The sequence below is a fragment of the Anomaloglossus baeobatrachus genome, chromosome 5 (assembly GCF_048569485.1).
Source record: "Anomaloglossus baeobatrachus isolate aAnoBae1 chromosome 5, aAnoBae1.hap1, whole genome shotgun sequence".
Classification (NCBI taxonomy): Eukaryota; Metazoa; Chordata; class Amphibia; order Anura; family Aromobatidae; genus Anomaloglossus; species Anomaloglossus baeobatrachus.
In genome coordinates, this window is record NC_134357.1 from 535052752 (window position 1) to 535075764 (window position 23013).

Sequence of the window (23013 nt, forward strand, 5' to 3'; positions counted from 1 at the left end):
TCATTCCTCTATATCTCTGTCTCTATATCTATCTATCCATCTCTATATCTACTCATCTATTTATCTTTCTTGCTGCTTCCGTTTTTTGCGGTCCGCAAAAAAAACGGAAGGCACAAGGATGACACACGAACCGTATACGGAACGGATGCCATACGAATGCATCCGTCAAAAAAACTGACCATTTTTTGCGGACCGCAAAATGGAACAGTCATGTGAATGGTGAATGTAGCCTAACTATGGGGTGGATTGCTAGATCAGAACAAATTCCACTACTCTTTTTGTTAATATTTCCAAAGCAGTAATGCAATGCGTATGTCTTTTTACTCATTTTTCACATTAGCTATGTATTATTCTCATTTCTTTAATAGTCTTATAGCAGTAAAGCAATCCTTGTATTATTGAATATCACTGGATATGCTATTGTAGTTATGTTGTTTTTTTCGGTTGGTACCTGTTTACATTTGTGGAAGCTGCTGGTCAGTTTTCTGATATATAAATATATTAGGATGTGTCCATGAGGAACACAGGCCTCCCCTCCCCTCTCTTCGTTTGCTTCAGACAAAATATGAAATAATCAAAACTGATAGTCCTCAGTAGTTTATAGCGTTTATTATTTGACTGAAATAATGTTAACTAGTGATGAGCGAGCACTACAATGCACGAGTGCTCAGTACTCGTAACTAGTGATGAGCGGGCACTACCATGCTCGGGTGCTCAGTACTCGGAACTAGTGATGAGCGAGCACTACCATGCTGTGGTGCTCGATGCTCGTAACTAGTGATGAGCGGGCACTACCATGCTCGGTACTCGTAACTAGTGATGAGTGGGCACTACCATGCTCGGGTGCTCGGTACTCGTAACTAGTGATGAGCGGGCACGACCACGCTCGGGTGCTCGGTACTCGTAACTACTGATTTGCAGGCACTACCATGCTCGGGTGCTCGGTACTCGTAACTAGTGATAAGCGCGCACTACCATGTTCGGGTGCTCGGTACTCATAATGAGCAGTTCGGCCGCTCTGATTGACTCAACTTGTCTACCAAGTCAACGGGGAGCTCGAGCATTTTTCCAGAAGATTTTCCAGAAATATGCTGAAGTTTCCCATTTACTTTCATGATACTCGGTACCCAAATCAAGCCAATCCGAGCATCCGACCTGTGGATTCTGAATATTGATTATTTTTCTATCTACTGCATAATGAGGTACAATGATATATTTTTCCCAGGTCCCTACAATATCGGATCCTCTCAGCTGAGATCTTCTATGTGAGAGACTTTTTTTGATTGACCTTTCAAGGATGGATATGGACAGAGACAAGATGTTGGAGGGGATATTACAGCTCACCCTAGAGATCCTCTTCTGGCTTATTGGAGAGGTGAGAGATTCTGATGACATCACATTACATCATTCTTATCTATGGGAATAACAGATGGACAGAACTGGAGAGGTGAGGACTCTGGAAATGTCTGTAGTGAGATTTATTAATGCGTTTCTCCATAACCAGGATTACACAATAGTGAAGAAGACCTCTAGTGAGCGCTGTCAGGCCCCTGTGTCTGAGGGATGGGGAAGACCCCTGAGCCCAATCACAGGGCCTCCACCTCACCCCCGATACATGAGGACATCAATGACCAGAAGATCCTAGAACTCACCTACAAGATGATTGAGCTGCTGACTGGAGAGGTGACACTGCTGGTAATGCTGGGACATTATACAGTAACGCTATGAAGGGATCTGGGGATGACTGTATGTGTCAGGTTCCTATAAGGTGTCAGGATGTCATCGTCTATTTCTCCATGGAGGAGTGGGAGTGTGAAGGTCTAGGCTATGAATCGTTTGTCCAGTATAATAAGATGATCTGTCCTTTGAATGCTTTATGTATTGCTTCTCCATATATACCTAATTGACATATTAACAGAATGTATAACCAAAACAAATTATGCTCAGGGCTAAGTAGAGTACGTTTTAGTTCATGAATGAGTAACTGACAATCATGAATGGAAGAGATACTTATCTGTGGTTTCAGATAGGTGAATAGTATTCTTCTATTCATAGAGGAATGCTTATCTGTAGTTTCAGATGGCTAACTGACATTCATGAATAGAAGAGAATAACTAACTGACATTGTTCCATTCATGGTCTCTCATCTATGTCTAGGCACACTTGAATGTTTTACTAACAAATGTTGCTAAGGCTGTTTGGACAAGAAATGAACTATGCCCGGCTAGCTGGTTGGTTAATAGATAACTTGGATGTATTGAGTAAGCTGTATATATATACTATGTGTTGAATACAAGGGGCAGAAGAGCATTGAGCTTCTCCCGGATAGAGACACGTCTCTGTGTGGTCATTTTTCCTCATACATACATCTGCGCAGATCCAATCTGAAATCCTCCTCCGCGACCCTGAGAGACCCCCTGGAGGTCTCCCCCAACAGTTTGGCGCCCAACGTGGGGCCCCCATAAGGAGCACCCCGATACCTGGACACCCCGATACCTTGGACGTCACGGACCAGGACCTCCCTCCGCTCCAACAGGCCTGATCAACCAACAGCCCCGGTAAGTGTTACATACTGTGTATTCACTGCCGACAAGGTTGTTTTTGGAGAGGAGGGGGTGACAGGCCTTGTGTCCCCATCGGAGTTAAAGGTAACCGATAGTGACTCGGTGGTGATGCCCGCTGGGGGCCCAGTAGCTCGAATCCTACCCTGTGGTGTGGATTTCAATTGTCACAAGGGATCCGGAGGATGGATAGTAGGGTGTAAGACGGCAGCAGTTGGATATAGCTGGTTAGACTGACCCGATCCGTACTTTGAGGATGCGGGGGGGATACCCGTGATCGAACATAGGGATTAGGACAATAAATTGGTACAGCTGACCAAGTCCGGAGGGCGGGACATTCTTGTATGTGACATTTTTGTACGTCCTCCTCCTTTCACGGGACACCTTTTGTTTTTACTTAGCTGAGGGAGCTAGAGTAAGGGTGGAACGCCCAGTGCCGGCCGGACTGTAGCGTGCACCATATAGTCTTGAATTAGTGTAATCCAACTGCCGTCAAGACAGCAACAATGTTTAGGTGGAGAAAAAGAAAGTTGAGAAGGTTCGCAGAATGTTATAGAACTAGTGACAGACAGAGAGGAAAAGAAAGTTGTGCGCCATGCCTTAGAGATTTTTAAGGTGTTAGGTTTGCCTAGGAGCGGATGGCTATAGCTGTCACATGGAATGCGGCGCTGAAGGGAAAGAAAGTGAAGTTGAAAGATAAAGGATTGTGGGAAGATGCACAGGTGTTTGGTAAAGTGTAGTGTAGATGTTGCAGTCAGAAGGATAGGTTGAAATAGAAGAAGAAGGTGCAGGAGACAGGGGTGTATAATAACCTGGCTAATTCAAATTTACATCATGCTGGGGAAGTGGCTGGCAAATGGTTTTACAAGGTGGTCAGACGATTCAGGAAGAATCAGAGGAATATGTTGGATAGCCTGGTGAAAATAGAGAGTTTACAAGTACAAAATTTGTTACTTTCAATCCCTGAAGTATGAACCCCTTATTGTACAAATAAGTGAAAATCTTTTGAACAATTGGTGTTTTAAAAGTCTGGCAACATTATATCTTAAAATAGAATAGGGGCAGGTAAATACATATATTTTTGTAACGTGTTAGCTAAGTATTATATCCATTTATAAAAAAAAAAAGAATCAAATAGAGATGTGTATTATGGAGAATTAGATTTCTTGAGATACAGATTGCCAGTATTTCATTAATATTTTGGTTTTCCTTTCTTTCATGGATATTAGTGTACAGTATATACGAACCGTGTTATCTATCGTAAGGTCTCAAAAATCCCTAGCAATGTATATTGTTGCAAAGAACTTTGTTAGATTTGTACACTTTAAAAAAAAAAAAAAAATTGTTTTGAATGTTTTGGAAGACAATGGGACCAAATGGCGATGGTGTGGTATGGGCCTTTTCTAGCTGTAACCAGAAAAATCCAGATGAGAGTGAACTTTGTTGTGAATGTGGGGACTCTAGGCCGCAATACTGTGATAAACCACGTGTTATTCTTGGTGGCAGACATTTTAGGTCAGATCTTAAAATGGTGGATGAAGCATATGGTGGTCGAGGCATGGTTAATACAAAGGAAGTGAGAGGGGCATGTGTGAAGAAGACCATGTAATGTGTAAATGTTTAAACAACAGACTGGGTGGACTATTATATACTCAGACAGAAAAAAAAAAGGGTGTTTTATCTATAATTAGACTAAAATCATGGACAAATATATATAAAGTAATATTTGGGACTTGGGTCAGTCATAAAGAGAGTGTCAGGTTAGTAGGAAATTGGATTTAATGAGTATTTGCAATGTGAGCCTCAGGGATCAAAATGTTAACATCCATTGCTATATTGAAAATATTAAATTAAAGCTGTTAGTAAAAGTTTATAATACTGAAAGATTTAATATGAATGAATGAATGAATGAATGAATGAATGAGTGGTTGTGCTGGAGATGGCAGTGGAAGACATTTAAGATATATCCAGTGTGTAGGTTGGATTGAGTCAGCACAGTCATAGGGGGAATGCCATATTAATTAGTAAGCAATAAACTAAGAGGAAAAACCCTTAAATAAACGTACCTTTGAAACAGATCTGATGCTTCAAGAAGGAAAAATAAGAAGGAAACATGAAAAAGGATGTATTCCAGTTGTGGATGGGATGGGTGAATTTTGAGAGTTGCATGTTTTGGTTTTTTTTTAAAAAAAAAATAAAGGAGGAGATAGATTTTTAACCCAACAAGGAGAAGACAAGCCCTGTTTGCTTTTGGCTTCAGGGTGTGGACCCAAAATACAGGTTTTCCCAGTTTGTGGGTCAAACAGCTAAAGTTTCAATTTACAGGGGGAGGGGGTAGTCCTATTGTTTGCTATAAAAAAGAGACTTTTCCCTACTTTAGCAATTCATTGTAAATTATATTGAAAAAAGTAATTGACAATAGTGTTTTATTTTACTGATTCTATCTAGACAGAATAAATTGAATTGTGGACATGTTTAGATTTATTGGTAGATATTGGAACATAGAAGTCAGGCTGTGTACAATTATTTAATTATTACAACCTTTATTAATAATCTAATTTATTAATAATTACAATAATTTGGTTTAAGGTATGTGGATGATTTATTGTATTCTGTGTTTATGATATTTAATCTCTTTAATCATCTGTTTTCTTTTTATAGAAAGAAAGATTGTAATGCAGATTTCTGTGGTCTAAGTGAAGGTTAAAAAGCCATTTAAATAATTTACCATTATAAGGTTACACATAACGCGATATTTATGGTGTTCCTGGTTAGGTACAATCTACACAATGTGACTTTTATACCTAAATGTAGAACTTCAGTGCCACACACTTTTTTTTGAGTCTAATTATGCTTTGGATAATAGATTCAAAAAAGGGGAGGTAGTAGTGAGGAAAATGAAGCTGAACATCATGATTGCTTCCAGGAGATAGAGAAAGAAACTGTCACGCCCGATTGTGTCTCTGGGCGCCCGCTTGGGGGTCCAGACTACACCCTGTTTACAGACGGCTCAAGATTTGCTGATGGAAAGGGCACCTTTCATACAGGTTATGCTGTAACCACCTCAGTGTCAGTAATCAAAGCTACAGCACTTCCAGCCCGAATGTCCGCCCAAGAAGCAGAACTTGTGGCCCTGGCTGAAGCCTGTACCTATGCTGAAGATGATATTGCCAATATTTATACAAACTCTCAATATGCTTTCGTCATAGTGCATGATTTTGGTGTCATATGGGTAAATAGAGGGTTCATCACCACAGTAGGAACTCCTGTCAAAAAAAAAAATGCAGAATGTGTCCGCAGACTGACGTTTGCCCTGTCCAGGCCAAGACAAGTTGCCATCTTGAAGGTCCAAGCCATGGTTACGATCAGCGCACAGAAGAAGAGGATTCTACAAGACCTATCTTTAGCTGAACCAGAAGATCCGCGACCTCACTTACAAGATGATTGAGCTGCTGACTGGAGAGGTTCCTATAAGTTGTCAGGATGTCACCATCTATTTCTCCATGGAGGAGTGGGAGTATTTAGAAGGGCACAAAGATCTGTACAAGGACATTATGATGGAGGTTCCCCAGTCCCTCCCATCACCAGTTCTATCCTGTAAGAGGAAGACACCAGAGAGATGCCCCCATCCTTGTCTTCCACAGGACTGTAAACAAGAAAATCCCAATGTTTCTCAAGATCATCAGGATTGCACAGTAGTGAAGAAGACTTCTAGTGATCGCTGTCAGGCCCCTGTGTGTAAGGGATTGGAAATGTCCTCATGTATCCACCTCACCCCCTGATACATGAGGACATTAATGACCAGAACATCCCAGAGACCGCATAAATGTTGGTGGAACACCAATGGATCGGCTCAAGGCAGAACAAAGACTAGTCACAAAGAGAAGAACTGCAGACATGGAAGAGAGATGGAGCCAAGCTAGAAGGTGACATTTGGAAGGTCAACAGTCTACCCTGCCTTCCTAGAATAATATATGCCGCGATAGCTGCCTGGGGACATGACCCCCCCCACCCACAGAAGGAAAAAACAGAGCCAAGAAGTGATACGCAAGTTCTTCTATGCCCCTGGGATATCTACCATGCTTGCTGCCTATAATAAGAGCTGCCATGTTTCTCAAACTTGTAACACTGGAAGGACAGAAGAAGTCCCACCAAAACACCTAGCAAAGCCCCTGTACACATTCCAGAGGATCCAAGTCGACCACATCCAGTTGCCCAAGTGTGTGAGATACGAATACTGCCTAGTAGTAGTGGATGTTTTCTCCAGTTGGCCTGAAGTGGCCGGATCTACTCCCGGTTGCTCTGTATCATGTGAGAACGACCCCATTGGCTAGACACAGGTTGTCCCCTTATGAGATTTTGTTTGGGTCAATTCCCCCGATCGCAGGGTTCAGCCCCCAGGAATTGTCAGAATCAAATGATAAGATTGTGCAGTTTGTGGTTAATCTTGCTAAAGAACTAACTAACACACATGCTATAGTTTCCTCCTCTCTCCCAGACTCTACAGGAGATGACACTTGCCACCGTTTGAAGCCAGGAGACTCGGTGTTGGTCAAGAGACACGTCAAGAGACATTGCCTAGAGCCACTGTTTGAGGGTCCCTACCAAGTATTGCTGGTGACTCCCACATCTGTCAAATTGGAAGGAAGAAATACCTGGGTCCACGCCTCCCATTGCAAGCTTGTTTCTGCTAAAGAATGAAGATCCTTCTTTTCATCATGAGTTGTGTCTTGCTAACCGAAGGAATGGAGATAAAAAACCCCAGTGGTAAACCCTATGAACTATGGGTCAATATGACATCACCTGTGAACACTTTCTTTTTTGACTACTGCTCAGTGGTGGACTGTTCGGGGACTGCTTGGGTGCGGAGGGGAGCGCAATTTATTTTTTATCTATGCATAACACGTAAAGGGAATATGAATTGCAGATCATGGAATGATGTGGGATGGAATACTGGGGAAGATTGGGGATATAGACCACCTGAGGCTTTGTCTTGTAAAAGTAAAGGGATAAGTCAGAGGGCCCGGTTACTGTTCCCATAACATCACTGAAAAGGATGATGCAAATATAACCCAGTTGACCCATAACCACACCCATTCAGTAGCAGATATATATTGGTTATGTGGGGACCTGAAAGTGAGGTCTAGGCTAGAACTCCCCTGGAAAGGTCAGTGTGCCCTGATGAAAGTATTAATGCCCATCCTTATAGCACCAGTAAATCATGAAGTTACCCCTGAGCAGATAAAAATCAGTGTACAAGGTATGGCTAGGGCCCGTAGAGCTGTGTCGACTAATGATCTGCTGGAGGATCCGCATGTATATATAGACGTAATGGAGTCCCAAGGGGGGTCCCAAATGAGTATAAAGCAAGAGACGAAGTAGCAGCAGGGTTTGAGTCTCTTATTCCAATAACCACGGTTAATAAAAATGTTGCATGGATAAATTACCAGTATTACAATCAGCAAAGGTTTGTTAATTATTCAAGGGATGCACTAACTGGATTATCAATCCAATTGGGTCAAACCACCCTACTAGCTAACCAGAACCGGATGGCTCTGGATATGTTGTTAGCAGAAAAAGGAGGTGTTTGTGCAATGATAGGGGAAGCCTGTTGCACTTATGTCCCTGACGAAACTGGCCCAAACGGTAAGATCACCCAGGCCCTGAAACAATTAAATTCCTTATCTAAAGAATTGAAAGAAAATTCAGGGGTAACCAATCCTTGGGGTGACTGGTTTAGTTGGATGACTTCACTGAAAGGGATACTAATTCAGGTAGGGATTATAACCCTTCTAGTGTTGGTTTTTGCTATAATTACTGTTTACTGTATTTTGCCTTGCTGTAAGAAGATTTGTAATAAGGGGACAGACGAGGCTATAGCCATGGCAACCTTCCCTTCAGTATTACATACACCAGTAGCCCCTCAAAAACTGACACAATAGTTACCATCAAAGCTCAACGACCCAAAGTCAAACTTAGAAGGTTATTATAAAAGGGCGCCACGGGACTCGGGTCCCCTCTGTGGGAACTGAGGTGAAGATGTTAGGAAAGACCCGACGGCGTGACTAGCACGCACCTATATACCATAGCTGTGGGATACTGTAGTCCCTGGGTAGCCCTCACAGAGTAAGTAGACAGATAATCTTATTAAGGGGGGACTGTGAAGGTCTAGGCTATGAATCGTTTGTCCAGTATAATAAGATGATCTGTCCTTTGAATGCTTTATGTATTGCTTCTCCATATATACCTAATTGACATATTAACAGAATGTATAACCAAAACAAATTATACTCAGGGCTAAGTAGAGTACGTTTTAGTTCATGAATGAGTAACTGACAATCATGAATGGAAGAGATACTTATCTGTGGTTTCAGATAGGTGAATAGTATTCTTCTATTCATAGAGGAATGCTTATCTGTAGTTTCAGATGGCTAACTGACATTCATGAATAGAAGAGAATAACTAACTGACATTGTTCCATTCATGGTCTCTCATCTATGTCTAGGCACACTTGAATGTTTTACTAACAAATGTTTCTAAGGCTGTTTGGACAAGAAATGAACTATGCCCGGCTAGCTGGTTGGTTAATAGATAACTTGGATGTATTGAGTAAGCTGTATATATATACTATGTGTTGAATACAAGGGGCAGAAGAGCATTGAGCTTCTCCCGGATAGAGACACGTCTCTGTGTGGTCATTTTTCCTCATACATACATCTGCGCAGATCCAATCTGAAATCCTCCTCCGCGACCCTGAGAGACCCCCTGGAGGTCTCCCCCAACAGGAGTATTTAGAAGGACACAAAGATCAGTACAAGGACATAATGATGGAGGTTCCCCAGCCCCTCACATCACCAGGTAATAGATCGGACTAAATACAAACGGCCCATAATTATTTGCATGCAAGGAATTAATTCAGTCCCTGTATGTGTTTCCTCCAGTTCTATCCAGTAAGAGGACAACACCAGAGAGATGTCCCCGTCCTCTTCTTCCACAGGACTGTAAACAAGAAGATCCCAATGTTCCTCAGGATCATCAGGTAGATGGAGGGAAGGTGTCATGAAATCTCCCTATGATGTGTAGACGGCTGTGAAGGTCTTGTGTTCAGTCTTGTTTTATCCACCAGTATTATATGTTTTATACTTGTGTAATGAGAACGATGGAGCTGGCAGGATCAGAGCTGATCATAGATGTGACTTCTCCATCTGTCTGTGACTTTTACAATATTTCTTTCAGGGTGAAGATCTGACCCATATTAATGCTACAGAGACATATGTGAGGGATGATGAGCGATGTAAAGAGAAGGTTCCTACAGATGACTACCTAGGTGAGTATTACCCAGTTAATGCAGAAATGTCATAGATTTTTCTCAGTTACTGGCTGTGGCCGCTTTATCTGTGGTGTACTTTGTTCATATCAGATATAAGCTATATCCTTTGTCCTCCTAAATGAATACACTCTTCCACCCATAACTGTCCCCATTAATTTGGGCATTGTAAGTTTCTCTGTTGGTTCGTGCCCAGTTTTATCAAGACCCCAAATGATCCAAACTACCCTCCGGGATTAGATGCTGACCTTTACCCGCCCAGATGTCTAAACTGCAAAGACAAATGACCGGTTTTGTAGCATGCGCTGAAAACTTAGAGAATCATAGGAACAAAAAATATATAATTCTTATGGTGTGCCTTGCTGTTAAGACAAATCAGCCTTCTATGTGCAGTGAGAGCCAAGTGAGATTTTTTTTTTTTATTTCAATTTTTATAGAATGATAAAATGGTAGAGTTAGAAGGGACCTCAAGGGCCATCGGGTCCAACTTCTTAAATCATCCCAGCTACATGTTTATACAGTTTTCACTAAAAGATTTCCATTGATGGGGACCTCACTACCTCCCATAGTAGCCTGTTCCACTCCCTGACAGCCCTCACTGTCAGAAAGTGTTTCCTAATGTCTAATCTGAATCTCGTTGATTTTAGTTTCATCCTATTGCTTCTTGTACTTCCTTGTGCAATGAGAATAGGGTGGTTCCCTCTGCACTGTGACTTACTTTCAGATGTTTGTAGACCGCTATTAAGTCTCCTCTCGGCCTTCTCTTTTGCAAACTAAATATTCCTGGTTCTTTTAGCCATTCTTCATATGACATGGCTTGCAGACCTTCTACCATCTTGGTTGCTCTTACGTGCTTCAATATACAGTATCAATGTCTTTCTTGAATTGGGGAGCCCAGAACTGTACACAGTATTCCAGATGGGGTCTGACCAGGGCAGAGTATAGGGGAAGAATTACCTCTCTTGATCTAGATTCAATGTTTGTCTTGATACATCCCAGAATTTTGTTTGCCTTTTTAACTGCCCACATTATCTTGTTAATGTCTCCCAAAATCTAGTTGGAGTTAAAACAAAAAAAATAGATAATAGAAATTTTCTAAAAAGTTCTAAAGCTGACTTAATTTCTCCTGGCAACTTCTGGCTTTGAGCCATACAGATGTAGTTGGTTGTCGTCAGTCACATTTCTCAGCATTATGATTTATGGTTTCAACACCTTCGCGACATATGATGTACCGTTACGTTATAGTTTGCTGTAATTTGCCAACTTATGATGTCATGTCAATTTTCCGTGCACTGGAATGATGGCCAAAGTATCTTTGCCTCCCACATAGTTAAAAGATCTCTGGAGGGTTTCATTTGAGCAAAGTTATTCGGAGATTTAGATGGAAACCCTGATGTAAGTGCTCAGTGTAAAGCACAGGATAAATGTGATCCAAAATTTTATATAAAATGTTCCCAATAAAAACTTCAACTCAATCCACAAAAGAAAACCAGTCTCAAATCAGGTTCATTACATGTTAATGGAAATATAGTGGGTTTCCACTTTACTTGTTGCACAGAGTCTCTGGAGAGACGATATGCCTCCTCACTCTTCAAAAGAAATCCAGCAAAATCTGTGCTCCCAAATCCAAATGCCCTTCCTTTCTGAGCGCCAGTGTGACTAAACCACATTTAGCGTCCACATGTTTGGCATTTCTGTAGTGAAGAGAAATTAGGGGGTCTGTGTTTCCAGAAGCAAGAGCTCTGCACAAACCTAGTCTCTAAGGGCGGCTTTGCACGTTGCGACATTGCACGTGCGATGTCGGTGGGGTCAAATCGAAAGTGACGCACATCCGGCATCGCAGTCGATATCGCAACGTGTAAAACCTTTTTGATACGATGAACGAGCGCAAAAGCGTCGTTATCGTATCATCGCTGCAGCCTCCGACATTTCCATAATGCCGATGGTGCGACAGGTACGATGTTGTTCCTCGCTCCTGCGGCAGCACACATCGCTGTGTATGAAGTCGCAGGAGCGAGGAACATCACCTTACCTGCCGCCGGCTGCAATGAGAAGGACGGAGGTGGGCGGGATGTTTACATCCTGCTCATCTCCGCCCCTCCTCTTCAATTGGCCGCCTGCCGTGTGACGTCGCTATGACGCCGCACGACCCGCCCCCCTAAGGAAGGAGGCGGGTCGCCGGCCAGAGGGATGTCGCACGGCAGGTATGTGCGTGTGAAGCTGCCGTAGCGATAATAATCGCTACGGCAGCTTTCACTAGATATCGCACGTGCGACGGGGGCGGGACTATCGCTGCAGCATCGGTAACACATTGTTACCGATGTCGCAACGTGCAAAGCCCGCCTAAGAGTCAAACAGCGCTCTTTCCCTCCCAAGTCTCACTGCTTGACCAAACAGTACTATAGAACCACATATGGGGTGTTGCCACATTCAACAGGAATTTTTTTTTCCAAACAATTTTTATTGATTTTACAAAATTTTATACAAAACCATAGCAAAAGAAGTATGATTGCAAAAAAAAACAAACAAAAAACGTACATTCATCGCCAGAATATTTCAAAGAAAAGGATAAAACCTTAACATGGTATTCCAAACCATTTTTCAATTTGCAATGATATACAATGAGTCAGTATTAGAAAATCCAAACGTAACACATGTAAAACAAACCCCTGAACACCTTTGTCATCCTGTAATATTTCCAATATCAATGTTGAGCCTTGTTGTTGCCGTGACGTCTCTCCTTCGCCCTTCCCTCGAGTCCCCGCTAGTTGAACCTCAATTTTCCCAAACTACCCTGGATTTCATTTAGAAGGTACCACTCCGAATGCCTGAAAGGTGTCACCAACTTAATTATTTCTTCCTGTGTGAAATGAGACTCTATAAAGGTTTTCCATCTCCCAAAGAACTTGGTAGTCTTATTGTCTTTGTCCCTTTCTGCTTCTAGTTTCTCCAACCTCAGAAGATTATGTAGTTCGCCAATGACTTCCCTTGTGGATGGGGCCTCCTCCTTTATCCAGTGTCTTAGGATGCACCTTTTAGCTATCATGCCTATGTCATGTATGATTGCAAATGTCTTTTTATCTTGAGTGTTTAGTCCCCCTCTAACTCCACCCTCAAAGACGTGAAAAATCCACACCATTAATTCTGGTTTGCAGTAAATTTTCCATGTTGTCTGAACCAATGTTATGACTTGATTCCAGAACCTCTTTATTGCCCTACATTCCCACAAACCATGTTGCATGTCTGTTTTTTCCTTGTGGCATTTAGGACACCGTGCATTTTTACCCGGTATGTTGAAACCCAACACCGCCCTGTGTAATATCCTAAATCTCTCCATCTCATTGGTGACCTGCTTCCGCATCTGCACCCTTCCTTTCAGTATATCACCCACTGCTTCTCGTCCTTTTAGTTGCTTTTCCCACGCTAAAAGCGTACGACTGTCTTCCCGGGATATTAACACACCTCTGAATGTTCGGCATATTTGAGAGACATTCACACTTGTTACATCGCACTCCATTAGCTCGTCAATCATGCTCTTGTTCAGTTCCCTTCCAATCTCTCCAAGATCTCTCATTACTACATGCTTCAATTGTTAATATTAGATAATGTGGAAACTGTTGAGGTCATATTTATCCAGCACTTCCCATCCTGTCAGCCACCTTCTCTCTTCCACACTCATAACATCTTTCATTTTTCTAATGCCCTTCTCTTTCCATCTAAGGAACAGTTTATTCTCCCGCCCCTGGGGGAAGTTTGGCGATGCCCAAGGATTTAGATATTTTGATACCTTCCATGAAAGTCCCAATTTCCATCTTACCAACCTCCAGGCCAGCATGGTGTCTCGCAATATAATTGAATTTCTTATGTGACCTTCGACCTTGGACAGTGGGGAGTGAAGAATGGACGTCTGGTCCCATGGCTCCGCATACTTGTGTTCCATGCCATGATCTGAGTGTCTGCTCGTTCCTCTCAGCCAGTCAATCACATGTCTCATGATGCACACAATGTTGTACCCCCTGACGTCCGGGAAGTTTATTCCTCCCTCCTCCACTGACTTCATCAGCGTACGCAGCTTTATTCTAGGTTTCCTTCCCCTCCAAACAAAATCTGCATACGCTGAGTTGAGTCTGTTGACATCCTTTAGTGTTATCAGTAACGGAATCGTTTGGAAGGGGTACAGCAACCTGGGAAAACTCATCATTTTTATGAGATGGCATCTTGCCAATAGTGGTAGGGGTAATCCCTTCCAGCCTCTCAGTTGGTTTATAATTTTTCTGATCAGTGGACCATAGTTCAATTTGTAAATTGATTCCACCGTCCTCCCTATATACACTCCCAGGTATTTAACTGATGATTGTGCTATAGCAGACCTGGGCAACGGGCGGCCCATGGGCCACATCCGGCCCGCCTACTCTCTGTGACCGGCCCGCCTGGCTCAGGGCATCCTTGCTGGCCGGTCAGTGATGAGGGCAATCTGACCTGTTGTCCGGAGCTCCAGGCTCCGGGAGTCCCGTGGTCAGATTGCCCTCATCACACGCTGCGTGCCGGGTAGGAAACAGAGGACAGATCCTGCAGCTCCGTACAGTCAGTGTAGGCAGCGGAACACAGGAATCTGTCCTCTGTTCCCTGTCCGGCACCTTTTTCTGTGACACACGCGCGCCCTGATATCGTCAGTATGGCGTGCGTGTGTCATTTGAAAAGTTCCCGCCCGGCAGCAGAAGACACTGCAGCGGCGGGGGCCGTATGGAGAGAAGCAGCGGCTCCTAGGAATACAGCGTCGGCACAGCCTGGGCATGTGAAAGAGAAGCCGCTCAGCGGGGGGCTTGTACGGAGGTGCCTGAGGAGGGGACAATAAGAAGAGAGGTGAGTGTTACTAGTAACCTGCGGGGACAATGGGGGGCGGGGGGGAGGGGGTTAACTGTTGACAAATATTTGGGGTGTAGTGGTGTAGTATATGGAAATGCAGTTTTACAGGTGTGGTATATGAGGGGGTATAGTGGTGTAGTATATAGTGGTGTGGTTTTATAGGGGTGTATTGGTGTAGTATAATACAGGTGTATATAGGGGTCTATATACACCTGTATTATACTACACCCCTATATACACCTGTATTATACTACACCACTACACCCCTATATACACCTGTATTATAATACACCACTACACCCCTATATACACCTGTATTATACTACACCCCTATATACACCTGTATTATACTACACCCCTATATACACCTGTATTATACTACACCACTACACCCCTATATACACCTGTATTATACTACACCACTACACCCATATATACACCTGTATTATACTACATCCCTATATACACCTGTATTATACTACACCCCTATATACACCTGTATAATACAGGTGTATATAGGGGTGTAGTGCTGTAGTATAATACAGGTGTAGTGTATAGTGGTGTAGTATAATACAGGTGTGTATAATACAGGTGTGTATATAGTGGTGTGGTGTATAATACAGGTGTAGTATATAGTGGTGTAGTATAATACAGGTGTATATAGTGGTGTAGTATAATACAGGAGTATATAGTGCTGTAGTATAATACAGGTGTAGTATATAGTGCTGTAGTATAATACAGGTGTAGTATATAGTACTGTAGTATAATACAGGTGTAGTATATAGTGCTGTAGTATAATACAGGTGTAGTATATAGTGGTGTAGTATAATACAGGTGTATATAGTGGTGTAGTATAATACAGGAGTATATAGTGGTATAGTATAATACAGGAGTATATAGTGGTGTAGTATAATACAGGTGTAGTATATAGTGGTGTAGTATAATACAGGTGTAGTATATAGTGGTGTAGTATAATACAGGTGTAGTATATAGTGGTGTAGTATAATACAGGTTTATATAGTGGTGTAGTATAATACAGGTGTATATAGGGGTGTAGTATAATACAGGTGTATATAGGGGTGTAGTATAATACAGGTGTATATAGGGGTGTCGTATAATACAGGTGTATATAGTGGTGTAGTATAATACAGATGTATATAGGGGTGTAGTATAATACAGGTGTATATAGGGGTGTAGTATAATACAGGTGTATATAGGGGTGTAGTATAATACAGGTGTATATAGGGATGTAGTGGTGTAGTATAATACAGGTGTATATAGGGGTGTAGTATAATACAGGTGTATATAGGGGTGTAGTGGTGTAGTATAATACAAGTGTAGTATATAGTGATGCAGTGGTGCAGTTTATTACAGGTGTAGTATATAGTGATGTAGGATATTATTACAGGTGTATGTAGGGGTGTAGTGATGTAGTATATAGTGGTATAGTATATAAAGGTGTAGTTTATTACAGGTGTAGTGTATAGGGATGTATATTACAGGTGTAGTATGTGGCGGGTGTAGTGATGTAGTGTATGGGGATTGTGTGTGTATGTATGTATACACTGTGTGTATGTGTGTGTATATAATATATATTATATACACACACAGTATATATGCGTGTGTGTGTGTATATATGTGTGTATATGTGTGTGTATGTATATATATATATAGTAGAACCGAGTTAATTATATTAGTCCGGCCCTCTAAAACCATCCCAACTTCTCATGCGGCCCCATGGGAAAATTAATTGCCCACCCCTGTGCTATAGGAATCCCATTCACATGACCCTCGCTTAAGTTTCTCCCAGTTGGCCCTTGACCTCCCTTCAAAAATAGAATTTCGCATTTCTTTTTGTTCAACTAAAAACCTGAGAAAGATCCAAATTTTTCAATCATATCAAGTGTCCGGGGCAGGTCCGCGCCTGGGTCCCCCATAAATAAAATCACGTCGTCGGCGAAAAGTGCTATCTTCATTTCTGCTCCCCTTAGGTTTATCCCTTTGAAACTATTGTGACCATGCAGCACCCTTGATAACGGCTCAATTGCCAGGTTAAATAGTAGGGGGGATATAACGGGCATCCCTGTCTCGTCCCTTTTATCAGAGGAAACACTTCTGACAGGAAGCCCGGGGTGTGTATCCTTGCTCCCGAGTTAGCATATAGGTTTTTGATGTAGAGTCTCATTTTACCTATAAGCCCTTCCATCACCTTGTCCAACCAGCCCCAATTAACATTATCGAACGCTTTCTCAGCGTCGAGTGTGACTAAAGCAGGCCTTGCCCTTCCCTCAGTACGCCCCAGTCGAACTGCATCAACCACTAAAATCGTCTTCCTGATGTTGGTCACCGCATTTCTCCCTTTAACCCCTTTACGACCGCCGATACGCCTTTTAACGGCGGTAAATAAGGGTACTTTTTCCGATCCGCCGCTTTTTAACGGCGGTCGGAAAAAAGGGTCTAGCGCCCCCCAGAGTCAGAAAATTTCCGGGGTCTCAGCTGCCGGGGGTAGCTGAGACCCTGGAGATCATGATTCGGGCCGGTTTTTCCGGTCCCCGCTCACCTGATGACCGGTATACACCGTATACCGATCATCAAGTTATAGTAAATGACCGCGCCGGTAAAAAATGATTTATCTCCCATCTGGCATGATCAAACATGCCAGATGGGAGATAAATCTTTTTCCCGGTTCCCTCCGGTCCCCCGGTGTCCCCAAAGTGCCCCCCCCGACCCCCAACCCCCTCCCGAAAATCCAAGATGGCCGCGCGCACCGGCGATCACAGCAGCGCGCCGGCCGCATTTCCACTGTTCCTATGGTTTCTGTCGTATGTGCCATAACACATACGACAGAAACCTGCTCCCTAGGCCCTGCCGGGTCCCCCCCTACCCCCCCCCCTGGTGTTCCCCGGTGTCCCCCGGTGTCATACATACATACCTGTCGCAGCTCTGATCCCCCGCGGCCCCCTCCTCCGGCTCCTTCTCAGCAGACTCCGGTCACATGAGCAGAGCGCAGCTGTCAGCTTCCTGTGTTCAGGACGCTGGCTGCTCGCACTCTGCAGCTGTGACCCAGGGAGGGTGGGTGCAGATTCTTTGCACCCACTCTCCTCAAATGGAGGGTCTGCCCTCCTAGAAAATGGGGGATACGTTCCCTGAACGTGTCCCCCATATTCTAGAAGGTCCAGAGTCGACGTGGGACGTCCAAATGGATTATTGTGGATTTTTTTTTTCTTTTCAATAAATTGGTCAATCAGGGAATGTTTTGGGGAGTGTTTTTTCAAATAAATTTTTTTTTGTTGTCAATTTTTTTTTTATTACTGTCAATTAGTTATGTCGGGTATCTGATAGACGCCGTGACATAACTAATTGCTGGGCTTGATGCCAGGTGACATTACACACCTGGTATCAACCCCATTCATTACCCCGTTAGCCAACGCACCAGGGCGCGGGATGAGCTGGGGCGAAGCGCCAGAATTGGCGCATCTAATGGATGCGCCACTTCTGGGGCGGCTGCGGCCTGCTATTTTTAGGCTGGGAAGAGTCCAATAACCGTGGCTCTTCCCATCCTGAGAATACCAGACCCCAGCTGTCAGCTTCACCTTGGCTGGTGATCTAATTTGGGGGGACCCCACGTTTGTTTGTTTGTTTTTTTTAATTATTTATTTATAAATAATTAAAAAAAAAAACAGCTTGGGAAGCCCTCCAAATTGATCACCAGACAAGATGACGCTGTCAGCTGTGGTTTGCAGGCTACAGCTGTCTGCTTTACCCTAGCTGGCTATCAAAAATAGGGGGGACCCCACGTCATTTATTTTAATTCTTTTTTTTTTTTTTTGGGCTAAATACAAGGCTAGGCATCCTTTAGTGTCACATGAAAGGCACTAAAGGGCGCCAGCTTAGAATATGCAGGGGGGTGGGACGTTATATATGTTTGACATCTATCCATTCATCCATTGTAGCATTTTACGCTGTGTGCCCACAATCAGGGTTTGCAACGTTTTGGGCGCAGAGTGTTTTCCCTGCGTCCATAACGCTGCGTTGTGCAGTAGAAGCACAGTGGCAGGATTTTTAGAAATCCCGTGCCCACTGTGTTTCTTTTCTCCGCAGCATAAATCGACCTGTGGCGCAGCTTCCCGAGCCTCAGGATGTCAATTTATGCTGCGGAGATGAGTGTTCTTTGCAGGTAGAATAGAACTAAAGTCCACAGCAGCCTGAACCCAAATCGTGGGCATGGGCAGCTGCGTTCTCCCGTGGACAACACTCACATTTCTGCAGGAGGCTGACACTGGGTACTAGACGCCGTGTCGCTGGATCATGGCCACATAGCCTAAAGGCTACTTTACACGCTGCGATATCGGTCCCGATATCGCTAGCGTGGGTACCCGCCCCCATCTGTTGTGCGACACGGGCAATCGCTGCCCGTGCCGCACAACATCGCGCAGATGCGTCACACATACTTACCTGCCCGGCGACGTCGCTGTGACCGGCAAACCGCCTCCTTTCTAAGGGGGCGGTCCGTGTGGCGTCACAGTGATGTCACTGAGCGGCCGCCCAATAGAAGCGGAGGGGTGGAGATAAGTGGCCGGAACATCCCGCCCACCTCCTTCCTTCCTCATAGCGGCCGGGAGGCAGGTAAGGAGAGGTTCCTCGTTCCTGCGGCGTCACACATAGCGATGTGTGCTGCCGCAGGAGCGACGAACTACATCGTTACTGCTGCAGTAACGATAATCGAGAATGGACCCCCATGTCACCGATGAGCGATTTTGCACGTTTTTGCAACGATGCATCGGTGTCACACGCAGCAACATTGCTAATGCGGCCGGATGTGCGTCACCAATTCCGTGACCCTAACGACTCCGCATTAGCGATGTCGCAGCGTGTAAAGCCCCCTTAACAGTGAGAAATTTTTTGCTACAGCAACAGTTTTGTGAAGTACCTGTGGATTCAAAATGTTTACTATACTCCTGAATAAAATCCTTGAGGGGTCCAGTTTCCAAAATGAGGTCACTTGTGGGGGGTTTTTGATGTATAGGTGCCCAAGGGGCCCTGCTAATGTGACATGGTGCGCGCAATTTACTTCAACTTTTCCAAAATTCAAATGGTGCTCCTTCCATTCCAAGCCCTCCCATTTATCCAAACAAAGGTTTTTGGCCACATGTGTGGTATCCCTGCGCTCACAAGAAATTAGATAACAACCTGTGGGGTACACGTTTTGTTGTTGCCTCTTGAAAAAGTGAAAAATGTGTCGCTAAATCAACATTTTTGTGAAAAAAATGAAAATTTCAATATGGCAACCTAAGCTTATCAAATTCTGTGAAGTATTCGTGGATTCAAAGTGCTCAATATACACCTAGATTAAAGCCTTGAGGGGTCTTATTTCCAGAATGGGGTCACTTGTGGGGGACCTCCACTGCTTAGGCACCTCAGGGGTTCTCCTAATGCAACATGGCGTCCGCTATTGATTCCAGCCAATTTTGCAGTCAAATTGCACTCCTTCTCTTCTGAGCCCTGTAGTGTGCCCAAACAGTTGATTTCCACCACATACAAGATATCAACAAACTCAGGAGAAATTGCGCAATAAATTTCATGGTGATTTTTTTCCTGTTACCCTTGTGAAAAAAAAAGCTACCTGGTTGAAGTAACAATTTTGTGGTAAAATTTTATTTTTTTATTTTCATGGCTCAACGTTATAAACTTCTGTAAAGCACCTGGGGGTTCAGGGTACTCACCAAACATCAAGATAAATTCCTTGAGGGGCCTAGTTTCCAATATGGGGTCACTTGTGGTGTTTTTTTGCTGTTTACGTACCTTAGGGGTCCTCCAAATGCGACATGGTGCCCGCAATCTTTTTCAGCCAAATTTCCTTTCCAAAATTCAAATATTGCTCCTTCCGTTCCAAGCCCTCCCATTTCTCCAAACAAAGGTTTCAGACCACAAGTGAGGTATCACCGCGCTCATAAAAAAGTGGGTAACAAACATTGGGGTCACATTTTTGGAATTACCTCTTGAAAAAGTGAAAAAATTGATGCTAAAGCAACATTTTTGAGAAAAAAATGAAAATTTTCAATGTGACAACGTAACGTTATCAAAATCTGTGAAGTACCTGTGGATCCAAAATGCTCACTATACCCCTAGATAGAAGCCTTAAGGGGTCTAGTTTCCAAAATGGTGTCACTTGTAAGGGGTTTCTGCTGTTTAGGTACCTTGGCGGACATGTAAATGCAACATGGTGCCCGCAATCTATTTCAGCCAAATTTGCTTTCCAAAATTCAAATATTGCTCCTTCTGTTCCAAGCCCTCCCATTTGTCCAAACAAAGGTTTCTGACCACATGTGGGGTATTGGCGCGTTCATAAGAAAGTGGGTAACAAGTTTTGGGGTTCATTTTGTTGTGTTATTTCTTCTAAAAGTGAATAAATTTGGGGTAGAGCAACATTTTAGGTAAAATTTTATTTTTTGCTTTTTTTCATTCCACTTTGCTTTAGTTCCTGTGAAGCACCTGAAGGGTTAATAAACTTCTTGGATGTGGTTTTGAGTACTTTGAGGCGTGCTGTTTTGAGAATGGTGTCACTTTTAGGTATTTTCTGTCATCTAGGCCTATTGAAGTCACTTCAAATGTGATGTGGTCCCTAAAAAAATGGTTTTGTGAATTTTGTTGAAAAAATGGGAAATTGCTGATGAACTTTGACCCCTTCTAACTTCCTAACCCCAAAACATTTTGTTTCAGAAATTGCGCTAATGTAAAGTAGACATGTGGGAAATGTTATTTATTAACTGTTTTGTGTGACATAACTCTCTGGGTTAAGGGCATAAAAATTAAAAGTTTGAAAATTGCAAAATTTTTAAAATTTTCATCAAATTTCCGATTTTTTTCACAAATAAAAGCAAAAAATATCGTTCTAAATTTATAACTATCATGAAGTACAATATGTCACGAAAAAACAATGTCAGAATCACCGGGATCCGTTGAAGCGTTCCAGAGTTATGACCTCATAAAGTGACACTGGTCAGAATTGCAAAAAATGGCCTGGTCATTAAGTACAAAACTGGCTTCGTCCTTAAGGGGTTAATAAACCCTACCTGATGTTCTGAAATTAACCCGGGTAGGACCATGGCCAATCTGTCAGCCATGATTTTGGACATTATTTTTAAGTCCTGGTTGATGAGCGAGATGGGCCTGTAGCTCGAGGGTTCATCCAGATCTTTAGTTCCCTTAGGTATCAATTTAATGTATGCTATGTTGACGTTTCTAGGGATTTCTGTTCCTCCAAGGATTGCATTAAAAACTAAGGTTAGATCCGGTGAAATCAGGTCCTTAAGTGCTTTATAAAATTTGCTATTGAAACCATCGGGTCCTGGTGCCTTATTAGTGTTGAGTTCCCCTATTGTTCTTGAAACCTCTTCCTCTGTAATGTCCGCGTTTAAGGCTTCTATTTCCTCTTCCGTTAAGCTGGGCAATTGGGCTCGTCGTAGCCACTCTGACACGTCAGTCATGTCGCTGTGTCCTGACCCATATAACTTCCTATAATAGTCTCCCAGCACCCTGTTCATTTCTTTGGGATCCGAAGTCGCCCCCCCACCCCTTGTTTTCAATTTAGAGATTACCGTCATTTTTCTGTTACCCCTTGCTAAATTTGCCAACATCCTCCCCGCCTTATTGCCAAATTTGTGAATATCAGCTTCCTTGTGAGACCAAAAAAGCTGTTCTTTTTTTTTTTTTTTGCCCACTCGTCAAAATCTCTCTTAGCCACCAACCACCTATCTTTTGCCTTACTAGACCTGTCCGTCAAATATTTAGTATATGCTATCCGCACTGTCTCGCTGTGGGAATTGTAGCTCTCATTCGTCTTCCATTTAATCATGGCCGCATATCCCACCAAACGCTCTCAAGACCGCTTTCGCCGTTTCCCAGAATAGTACTGGGGTCACCCTGTGTTCCTTGTTATCTTATGAAAACTCTTCCCACCACTCTTTAATTATGTTGTGAAAATTGTCCTGTCTGAGGAGAAATGATGGGAATCTCCAAATAATGTCTGATTCCCCTCTTGAATTTCTCTCTGAGGTCCACTCTCACCGGACTGTAATCAGAGATCACCATATTCTCAATCATACAGTTTTGTGCTCCATTCACAAGTTACATAGACATCCAAATCTGATCTATACGTGACCAACTGCTGTGTGGGTGAGAGAAGTGCGTATATTCTCTGTCGTGCGGGTGAGTTAATCTCCATACATCTTTCAGACCTACATCTTCTAATGAAACGTC

At 43.2% G+C, this 23013-nt stretch overlaps 1 pseudogene; it reads left to right on the forward strand.

Moving 5' to 3' along the window:
- Positions 1-1231: 1231 nt before the first annotated feature.
- LOC142312170 (uncharacterized) overlaps positions 1232-23013 on the forward strand; it is a 42781-nt pseudogene continuing 20999 nt past the window's right edge.